Genomic DNA, 12,001 nt, shown 5'->3' on the forward strand with positions numbered 1-12,001 from the left:
ACCTGTTTCATTCTTCTAGGTCTCGTTAATGAAGCTAAGGCCATAATTGTTGAAATCAAAGAGGCGTCTGAGAAGACCCACAGTGATCGAATAATGATTTAAAATCCAGATAATTTCAAAAGGACATCAAGGACTTGTGTATATTCAATGAATTTTGTCACTATTCGTGTATGCAGGTAACGTCAAACATTGTGGACTTATATGAAGACAACCAAAGTACCATATATGCAAACGAGCGTTGAACATATTGCATAAGGAAATCGATAATTTCCCCAATAAGATCATGACGGTCACCATATAACTTCCACATAGATTACAACAGCCTACACATTTTTGATAATAGACTTATTGTTGAGGTAACGTGGTTGCATATGATATAATGTATAAACAGTTGGGTATAACGAAAGATATTTATATAGGACGTCGACAAAGACATCCTTGTTGGACCAAATGCGTGTACATTGCCTTAAAAACACACACTAAAGACCCATTGTGAAATAAGGCTTTGTAATTTATTTAAATAAACGACGAAGGAGAGGCAGAAGTGCATCGATGGCACTCACCATGTCATTCTTTATCAATCCTATTGTAAATCGCTATATTTGAGCGAGTATTAAATTTCACGATAGGAAAACGTCTGTGTTATTCGCGAATTCATAATTTCACGAGTACCACACTACAAAAAGTCGTGTATTTAAGGATAACAACAGCAAAAATTATATTCACGAGAGATTTGAATTCGCGAATGAAGCTGCTCGCAAATAAACGCGAAATATAATCTTTCGCGAAATATAAGTGATTTACAGTTAATAATGTCACGTCCCCGGATGAGAACAATGTAAACAGCAATGGAACGTATGTTAAAAAGTATCAAACAAGTTCAGCATCATATTGCACACAAAGAATACTTTCGGTTAGATTATTATTATGACAGTAAAACTTTTCTGTAATCTATGTTATCCTGCACATGTTGAAACCCTGTTCCTGTGAGTTTGTTTGTCAGTTGCCGACATCTTGCACCAAAATCGCGATACTGGGAAAAGTAATAGCATATCAAATTACTTGTGACATTTAAACACTGTAAGTTGGAGAACTAGGGATATTGCTATACAGAAATGGTAAATTCACAATAGGGAAATTGAGATCCTTTTGTTTCTAACACAGCATGGTGAAAAGTTGTCCATGCTGGTTTTGTTATAGGAAAATTCTCTGTCGTGTCAACTCTGTTGACTATGTACGGTGAACATGGTCAATAAATATTATTTGTTATTGAAAAAAGACTCCATAAATATATTTGGAAGTGAAGTTAAAGACCTTGGCAAAGTCTTCGTGACCGGGTTTAATAAGCACTCAGACAAATTCAATCTCACATGCAAACTAAAAACCAGTTAGTTTCCAAAGGTATGTCAATTATCTTTTGGAAGATCCTGCCAACAAACTCAGCGAAAGATGCAGTCAACCTGGAATTTGATCAGTATTTTGATTTCGTCTTCCTTAAATGTATTCTTTGATTTGGACAAATTGTTCACGAAATACGCCTCAGTATTGTTCACAACTTTATATATGTAACGCAATTGACGAAATTTCTCGTAACCAGAAAAAAAGCATTCCTTCAGTTTAGAATCCGGTATGGTGGTGTACATATTGGAAAAATCACCCGTTTCCCCATTATCACACATAACCGATTATTTCGTAAAGTGCATGTAATATATACTCAACAAAAAAGAAAGGTTAACATGTTTCCTTGGCGAATACCTGTAAATGAGTGAAAACAAAATGACGTTTGTGCAATATTAGAAAATGGTAATGTTTTACATTACAAAATCCAAGGGGGTTACCAAAATCATTCAAGCGTGAAAGTCTGTATTAGCGAAAGAGCTGCACGAGGTTTTCTGCGACTAACTTGTATCTTCGCTTGAATTTCATAAACATTCAAACTGACAACTGTTCCTTAGATCCTTAGGACTTAGAAATCACCGAATCTTGCTATCTATCAACTTTATCATTATGTACCGGCTGTCACAAGTACAGAGAGAAAGGACTGTAGGCATGATCCAGGCTGGGGAGTCTCGCCGTCGAGTTGCACGGCATTTTGGTTGCAGTGTTAAGACAATTTGCCAGTTGGTAAGTCGTTTAAACCAAACTGGGTCAACATTCGATCGTCTCCGAAGCGGCCGACCCCATAAAACGACCGCCAGGGATGACCGTCGTATACGATTGATACACTTGCGCAATCGATTCGTAACCGCAGTAGAGACTACAAGGACATTGTTTGGGCGTCGTGTGTGTCTCCAAACCGTCCGCAACAGGTTGAGTGCCTACCAATTGAAAGCGCGGCGTCCCTACACTGGACCCAATTTGTTGCGACGTCACCGTAATAATCGGCGTAACTGGACCCGTGTTCACCGTCGTTGGGCGTTACGACAATGGAACAATGTTCTGTTTTCAGATGAGTCCAGGTTTTGTCTACAACACGGTGACGGAAGGCGCAGAGTGTGGAGGCGACGAGGGGGACGTTTTGCGAACTACTGCGTCGCAGAACGGGACCGCTTTGGCGGAGGAAGTGTAATGGTTTGGGGTGGTGTTTGTGGGGGGACTCGTACCAGGCTTGTTGTGTTAAACGGCAATTTAACCGGCATTCGATATCGGGACGAAATTTTAAGACCAGTGGCTCTGCCATTCTTAAGACGCCATGGCGTTGGCGCCATTTTTCGACAGGATAACGCACCAACGCACACCAGCCGCGACAGCATAACTTTCTTGCAGCAGAATAACGTACAGGTGTTAGATTGGCCATCTAAATCACCTGATTTGTCACCGATTGAGCATGTCTGGGACGTTCTTGGGCGACGCGTGAGAGAACGTCAAAATCAGCGTCAAACTTGCAGGAGCTGCCCCAAGCCTTGATTGCTGAATGGAACAACATCTCTCCTCGAATTATCCGCCGATTTACGAGTTCCATGCGACGACGCTGCAATGCTGTTTACTTCGCAAACGGTGGCCATACCCGTTACTAATGGTGTTACCTTTGAAATTGACTCCAACGTCCTTTACAGTCGAACAAAATCAACTGAACGCAAAGTTTTATAATGAACCATGACTGCAGTTTTATCAGAATTGATCAATTACTTTATTCGTACATGATTGGTAAGGATTTATGAAGGGGTTAATTAATTAATCACAGAATAAAGTAATGTTACCTTTCATTTTTTGTTTAGTATATGTAAATGCTTCTAAAGTCACTGTCCAATTTTCCACAAGGGGGCTTAAATGGAAAGCTATGTTGAACATGATGGTGTTCTCATCACTCTCCGCGCTTAACTATGTCTATGATGGAGGTATCAGACTTTTAAGGTTTTCCTTGTAGACGAAGTATGTCTGTTACCGTATTTTAGGTACTTTATCAGTGAAGAGAGATTCTTGTGCCTTTCAAAGAACGAAACCTATCATGTATTATACATGTAGGATATACACCTTGTCACAACATGTATTATACATATAGAATATACACCTTGTCAAAACATGTATTATACCTGTAGAATATACACCTTGTCACAACATGTAGTATACATATAGAATATACACCTTGTCACAACATGTATTATACATGTAGGATATACACCTTGTCACAACATGTATTATACATGTAGAATATACACCTTGTCACAACCTGTATTATACATGTAGAATATATACCTTGTCACAACCTGTATTATACATGTAGAATATACACCTTGTCACAACCTGTAGAATATACACCTTGTCACAACCTGTATACATGTAGAATATATACCTTGTCACAACATGTATTATACATGTAGAATATACACCTTGTCACAACATGTATTATTCATATAGAATATACACCTTGTCACAACCTGTATTACACATGTAGAATATATACCTTGTCACAACCTGTATTATTCATGTAGAATATACACCTTGTCAGAACATGTATTATACTTGTAGAATATACACCTTGTCACAACCTGTATTATACATGTAGAATATACACCTTGTCACAACATGTATTATACATGTAGAATATACACCTTGTCACAACCTGTATTATTCATGTAGAATATACCCTTTGTCAGAACATGTATTATATATGTAGAATATACACCTTGTCTCTTCGTCAGTTGGAATCACTGTCTACTCTGTATTCCTTTCGTCAGTCCAAACCTTTGTCTAATCTATCTCCACCTCGCAGACCAGACCATGATCTGTTCTGCTTACCCCTCATCGGATCAAACCATTGCATATTCTGTTTTTCCTCTTCTAGCCAAACTTTTATTTGTTATGTTTTCCCCGTCAGTTCCCCCCACCTCCTGTTGGTTTCTCTCGCTGTCTTTGCCCCACATATGACATATCTGTAGGCTAATATAGACATTTATGGTCCTCACTATAACAGAAAGAGACACACGTTTCCCTCTATGTTATTTGTACGTGTTAGCTCGGTCACGTTGAAAAATGGCCTGATCTTTTTTCACATGTTCAACATACACAATGTGAAATGCTCAAATATATTACACTAAAGTTATTATTTATTGAAATATGTATAAAAAGAATGGTATCTTTAACGATATTGAAAAAATAAAGCTAATGCAGTCTACAGCACGTATGTTTTAAAAATAAAAAGATAAAATGGTTTAGAGCTATGATAATACGTGTTATACACAAAATTGTGGCGTTTCAAGAACGACCATTCAATACTTAACAGCGGTCATTAATGTGGTGTACTGACGGATGTATTTTTACAGGGGAGACAACTCCTGTTGCTTTGATAATTTCAGAATGATTCTGTCTGTGTTGGGAGTAATATGATCTTGTCCATTTTCATTCTCTAATTTATATGGACTGTCCAGTATAGAGTTGACGTTATATGGTATACATTAAGGACAACATTGACGACAAATATAACGAAGAATGATTTACGCAGAGTTTAACGAACAGAAATGTCATGTGTAATCTTGGACGGTAATTATATAACACTCCTGTTAATAGGAATTAGTTACTTCATATTTCTGTTACTGCGATTCTAGAGTTAATTTACTCACATTATTGACTGACTTAAATTATTGATTGACTCACATTATTGACTGACTCAAGTATTTGACTGACTCAAATTATTGACTGACTCACATTATTGACTGACTCAAGTATTTGACTGACTCACATTATTGACTGACTCATATTATTGACTGACTCAAGTATTTGACTGACTCACATTATTGACTGACTCAAATTATTGAATCACACAAATTATTGACTGACTCATATTATTGACTGACTCATATTATTGACTGACTCACATTATTGACTGAATCAAATTATTGCTACAATGATTAAATTTATGAAAATAACTTGTCACTTTCTTTCGGCGTTTTACTTTTAGTTCGGTTTGACCAGTTGACCAATCAATCAGTTGTACAACAATTTACACGTCATCTAAGTATACATATGTTTACACATAGAACGTGTTAGGTTTTATTATTTGTTTATAAACCATCGTTAAATTTTCCTGTTTTACAATATTACATGTAGGTGTTACATGTAGTTATGGAATTTATATACAAAATTATTTCTGTTGATATTTACAGTCTGGTGAGAATTAGTCATTGTTTAAAGAGCTTTGAAAACGTAACGGTCTTTCTGATTTTCTTTTACAAATATCCACTGTTCCATATTTATAAACCCTTATTACTGCCCAGTATTTAATCCGCAGGTTATGGTAGGCTTAAATTAATCTGCTTTGAGAAGTTTGGATACTTCTATTAATCCCTAAACACATAACTATCGCTGTATTTAGTGGGCCAGTTTCTGTACCAGTTACGTTTGTATACCTAGCTAATTTAATTAATTTGTGGTGGCAAAATAGAATATACATGTAGTATTCCCGATACACTGTGGTACTTCAGCCGAGATTTTGGACTTATCCTGGTAGCCAGTTGTGTATCGACTTTCTGTGTTCAGGGATATTGACACATGCCGTTATTAACACACACAAACATGTAGAATCTATGTATATACTTATGTGATATAGAATAAGTACGATAAGGAGGCAAAGCTGACGTTTAACAGTAGTGAATGCTTTACATTCAAACCCATTCACCCATAACGTAGATATATGTATTATAAACAAGATTTCTACAGACTGCGGATTGTCCTGTACACAGAGGGTAGATCTGCATACACTTCAATCTATATATATATATATATAAATGCCTTTTCTCAGCTGGCGACGTCGGACAGGGACAATATTTGGTCAGACATTTATAGAATAATTAATTTCGTTTGTGGTGCTCTACCTGGTCAACGTGCAGATATACTCACGGTAGAATGTGAGTTATAATTAGATAGATATTGTGTTATTTTACCATTAAGGTGTTGTGCTTGGAAATCATTTTGTCGACGGCCGGGTTACGGTATCAGGGTTAATTCATGTATTGAATTAGCGAAAGGTATTTTTGAAGATTTCATTGCTAGATCAAGTATTGGAAATAATGATCTAGTCTGTGGTATATTTGTAGATATATCTACAGTGTTAACGTACTCAAAAACAGATATGGAGAAGTCGAATTGAGTACGATTTAGTGTGCCCGATCTTCCTGCGTGCTTCGTATTGGGATTGTGATTGGAAGATTCGTCCTCAGGTTCTAAATCTGTATCTAAGGGAATCTACCCTTGGACAGACGGAGTCCGAGCCCGTATGTACTATCCGGGGGCTGAATCTGATACCCGGGGTACAGCTGGTGGGCTGACAGTACAATGAAGGCGTGAGCCGGATTTGTGTAGATGGGAGGTAGTTCGGATTTATCCTGTCGAGTCGGAGAATACGTTTCTCAGGATGGGCTTACTGCATAGCACAGAATGGATCATATCGCTTTGGACTCTACTACAGATAATTCTGGTTCAAGGTATGTGATAAAAACAAGGTATTACATTGACTTTTGTGGTGTAAATATATGTATCGGTAACTTAGGTACGGTCAGGGGATCAGACAAATATATATTTATTTGAGCTATTGATGTTTTTGTAAAACACAAAAAATGTCTATTATAAACTTCCAGTACACTGCTAATAATCGCCAAAATGCTGACCAAATTAGGGGTATTTTTCGATCACCTGACACCAGAAGTTCTTCAAAGACACCAGACTATAATAAGGGAATGCATTCCTGTTACAATACACCGCGATATAATACGGACTTAATCATCATTGCCTTGTATATCATTACATCAAGCTGAATACGAACACCCTATATTACGTTCATCCAGGACAACAACAAAACATTTTAATGTACCAATTTGGTTTAACGACATTTACTTTGTATAGTCGTTATGTCTATATAAGTTTAAAGTCTTTAAGCATACGAAATCGTGCCGTTTAAATCCCCAATGTTGTGTGCTAATGTTTGGCTGTAGTTAACCCAGGTTGATGTTTGCTTGCCTGACTTTTTATATCTCATCAAAAAGTACACGTTCAATACACAATATACATATGTAGATGTCTCTAATATCACAAAATCACATAATACATGCACTCACGTACGAGCTGCGTACTTTAAACGAAAGGTCACGCACGTGAGATATAAACTGATTTCTCAATAAGGGAACTTATTTCTTCGGAATACATCAGTCGATTTCTATCAAAAGGGGAATTTCTGTCATCACCCAAACATGATATTCGGGAATCGGTGAATCAAAGAAATTGTGAATTAGATAAAAAAAAAATACGTGAAGAAGTGTATCACCTGTATACATAGTGTATCACCTGTATATCCATGTATACATAGTGTATCACCTGTATATACCTGTATACCTAGTGTATCACCTGTATACAGAGTGTATCACCTGTACATATCTGTATACTTAGTGTATCATCTGTATACATAGTGTATTACCTGTATATACCTGTATACATAGTGTATCATCTGTATACCTAGTGTATCATCTGTATACATATTGTATCACCTGTATATACCTGTATACATAGTGTATCATCTGTATACATAGTGTATCACCTGTATATACCTGTATACATAGTGTATCACCTGTATATACCTGTATCCATAGTGTATCATCTGTATATACCTGTATACATAGTGTATCACCTGTATATACCTGTATACATAGTGTATCACCTGTACACATAGTGTATCATCTGTATATACCTGTATACATAGTGTATCACCTGTATTACCTTTATACATAGTGTATCACCTGGATCTACCTGTATACATAGTGTATCACCTGTATATACCTGTATACATAGTGTATCACCTGGATATACCTGTATACATAGTGTATCACCTGTATATACCTGTATACATAGTGTATCACCTGTATATACCTGTATACATAGTGTATCGCCTGAATATACCTGTTCAATATTTGCACGTGGTATGTAACCTTTAGTTTCGTGTACAAATTCTCTGTACTCTCTTGTTAATACCGGTACAGACAGTGTATATATAGTATGTCATATACCTGTATTTATAATATTTAACCGATGTATACAAACAGACGAAATAATTGACCTATTGATAGTCTATAAACATCGTATAAAATAACGCTTTACAAGACGTGTTGCGTTCGAGACTGTCTACATGTCTGTAGGACAAAACATCAGACAGGGGTAGAATAGAATATACACACATTATGATTCAGTGAAAGTCATGACATAGAAATTTGATTTTATTCGTCTGGACTGAGACAAGGATTATGAAATCGAAATAAAACGCGTTATAAAACAAGTATAAAGATCTTAAGAAACAGCAGTAGAACAACATACAAAGAAGTCCCTTCTCGATCGACCCTATACTAGAGTAAACAAACCACCGTATTATATTGTAAATACTATTCACAGTATTGGACAAAGATTTTCCTTCCAGAGAATCGATATTCACTTTTGATGTGAACCTATGTTCTTTATTTTGTCGAATACCTGTATTGCTCTGAGGTTTTGTTATAAATGGCCCAGTCACACCTTTGTTTACAAATGTTTTAAGTTTGTGACGATGGTTTAATGGCACACCTTTCTAATGATACTTAATAAAACGTTAGGACAATTTCAATCTCTAGAGACAATAGCACACACTATTACAGAGCACATACGTACTACACAGCACATACGTATTACAAAACACACATGTATTACAAAGCACATGCGTATTACATATCTCACACGTGTTACATATATCACACGTATTACGCAACATAAACGTATTACAAAGCAGACATTTATTACAAAGCACACGTATTATAAAGCACGCACGTGATAAAAGACCTTACAACCCTTCAGTAAAGAAATACACAATAAACCATAAACCTTTTCCGCACGTTTGACTTGCAGTTGTACATGTATAGACAATGTACTGAACGTAAATACTGATAAAATCAGACCTGATCGACAACCACAAGATATAAGGATTTCGTACCGTGAACTTATCTGTAGTACTAGCAGCTCCGACAACAGAGTCCGTAGCCTTATCTTACCCAAAGGAAAGAACCCTGGATCTCTTTCGACCATGTTTAATACCCAAAGGAAAGAACCCTGGATCTCTTTCGACCATGTTTAATACCCAAAGAGAAGAACATTGGATCTTTTTCGACCAAGTTTAATACCCAAAGGAAAGAACCCTGGATCTCTTTCGACCACGTTTTACTGAATTTATCGAAGAGCTTGAAAATATATAACCAATATCTTACCGGTTTATAGTTAATAGTCTATCGATATAAAGAAATCCGTGTCTATAAGTACTCTAGAAATAAGGAGCAGGACAGACTACTGTGTTGAACAACCAATGATCAGCATGATTTTCTCCATTTCCACCTGTCGCGTTTGTATCTAGTAAAATTCTATCTCCCAACAAAGTGTCTGCAAGTCGTAGTAGATTTACTTATTCAAAGCTTTGTTCGTTATGTCATAATTATTTTAAGAGATATAAATATTGTGATGTTTCCCCTGTACTTCTTCGCGTCTATAACATTGTATGACGGTGTAAAGTTAACATTATCCCGCTGTTTTTAAACAGATGCTATCAATTATTCTCAGTTGATTTGAATATCCTTGCTACATTAAAATGCACGTGAATACTTAAACATGAAGATAAACAAAACAAAACAACACAAAGGAAATAAATAAGATGTAACATATCCCTTAAAAAGTATATCTTGTATGTTTGTTGTTTGAGGCCCCGCCAAATCAAGCTTTAGCGATCATATTTCAGTAGTGCTGTTAAACGTATCAATCTGTATATATTTGGTGTATGATTGTAACAATCATGGATTAAAGGATAATACTTTCCTTGGCTAAAGTCGATTTAACTAGCTTCCATAAATTACGATATATTGACAAATCATTGTTTCGTCATTGACCCTTGAACATGACACATCGTTACATATTTACCATCATTATTTGGCATAACCGCTTGTAAATATCCCTCCCCCTTTTAACACAACGAAAGATTTGTAGCGAAATATTTCATTTGTCTTCTTACTTTTGAATAACCCAAGAAATCAACCCATGCAGGCTCGAGGACAGTACCTGTTGTATCAGTGGTTAGAGGCGACTCATGTGGAGGGAATTTATTGTGTGTAATTTTTAATTTTGTCGCCTTGTTATATTTTTGCTCTTAACCACCGACTTCGGTATTGATATAGAGGATTGAAAATCGAGATTGGGCATTCGATTTGAAATCATTTAAGTACAAATATTCCTCCAAGTATTGACGATGACTTTCTAGTCACCGCATTTCCCGTGATCGTGTGTGTTTACATCAAATCAGAACATTTATGAATTTATTCTATCTCGTTGCGATCTTGACTTTAATTCAAAGTGTCGTATTGTGTCGACTTATTGACAGCAAGAGATGTACAGAGTGGCCTTTCTACACATATAAACATTCATTATGTAACCGACGATGTTATTCACTGGAACATCATCCATTATCTCTGATATTGTTTACAGTAGAATCGCCTCGATCGACCAGACAGGGTCTATAGAAAATATAAAACAAAACACAGAATGTATTTCTGTCTCTCAGACATTATTTAAAAATGCATATTCGTAATCATTTCAATGTATTGATTATTCCAGTTTATAGACACATATGCATGTGAAATCTTTAAACTCAAAACTGTATTGAACCTTGACAAAGCACAGCCTCAGTTCTTCATATCAGCTGATCAGATTCTCTATGACAAAACATTTTATCATCCTGTCACGTGATCATTAACAACAGCCTGTAGAAGCAAACGTGTCGGTATTTTGGATATAATTTTGTATAATTCTTTCTAAGCGGACCAGTAAATATCATGAGACAATTTTAGGTATGGACAAAAGTGGTCAGAAAATGTCGGTCGGTGATACTTCAACAGTCCGAATAATTCTTACATTTACAGACATTGCGTAGGCTATAAATACATTCAAAATACATTTGGTTACCCAAGAAAATTTGGATTAGCTTTCAATTTAAATGGACTTTGAAGATGTTAACATATGGATGACTGGGTTTGCTGGCATGTTTTATGTGTATATACAAGTGTGTGTATACGTGTGGTGTGTTTCTCCTTTGTAAGTCTATCATAAATGATTACGGTTTTTAACAATTAGTAGGGAGTTAAGCGTTCTAGTTGACAAATACGATTACAGTGAACATATACATAAATACATTATGGCGACTAATAGATGGATAATAATTTCATTCCTAAACATGTGCCTTTAAAACTGAAATGTTCTGCTATAATCCACCGTCGTAGATCTGGTGAGATTTTACGGCACTAAAACATAAAATTGTTCAATCCATTTTTATGCAGATCTTATATGAGTCTCGTGATATTGAAACGAGTTTGAGAAATTAAATTTTAATTGTTTCAGAGTTGGATACTTCTGTAAAAAAATGCACATTTCATCAGATTGATAAATATGTAAATAAATTGGCAATGCTCTCCGTCTCTTTTTCTGTGTGATGCTACGACATATATGCTGCAGTCAA

The sequence above is a fragment of the Ylistrum balloti genome, unplaced genomic scaffold (assembly GCF_031769215.1).
Source record: "Ylistrum balloti isolate Yb309-2 unplaced genomic scaffold, AGI_CSIRO_Ybal_v1 Utg369760, whole genome shotgun sequence".
NCBI classification, from domain to species: Eukaryota; Metazoa; Mollusca; class Bivalvia; order Pectinida; family Pectinidae; genus Ylistrum; species Ylistrum balloti.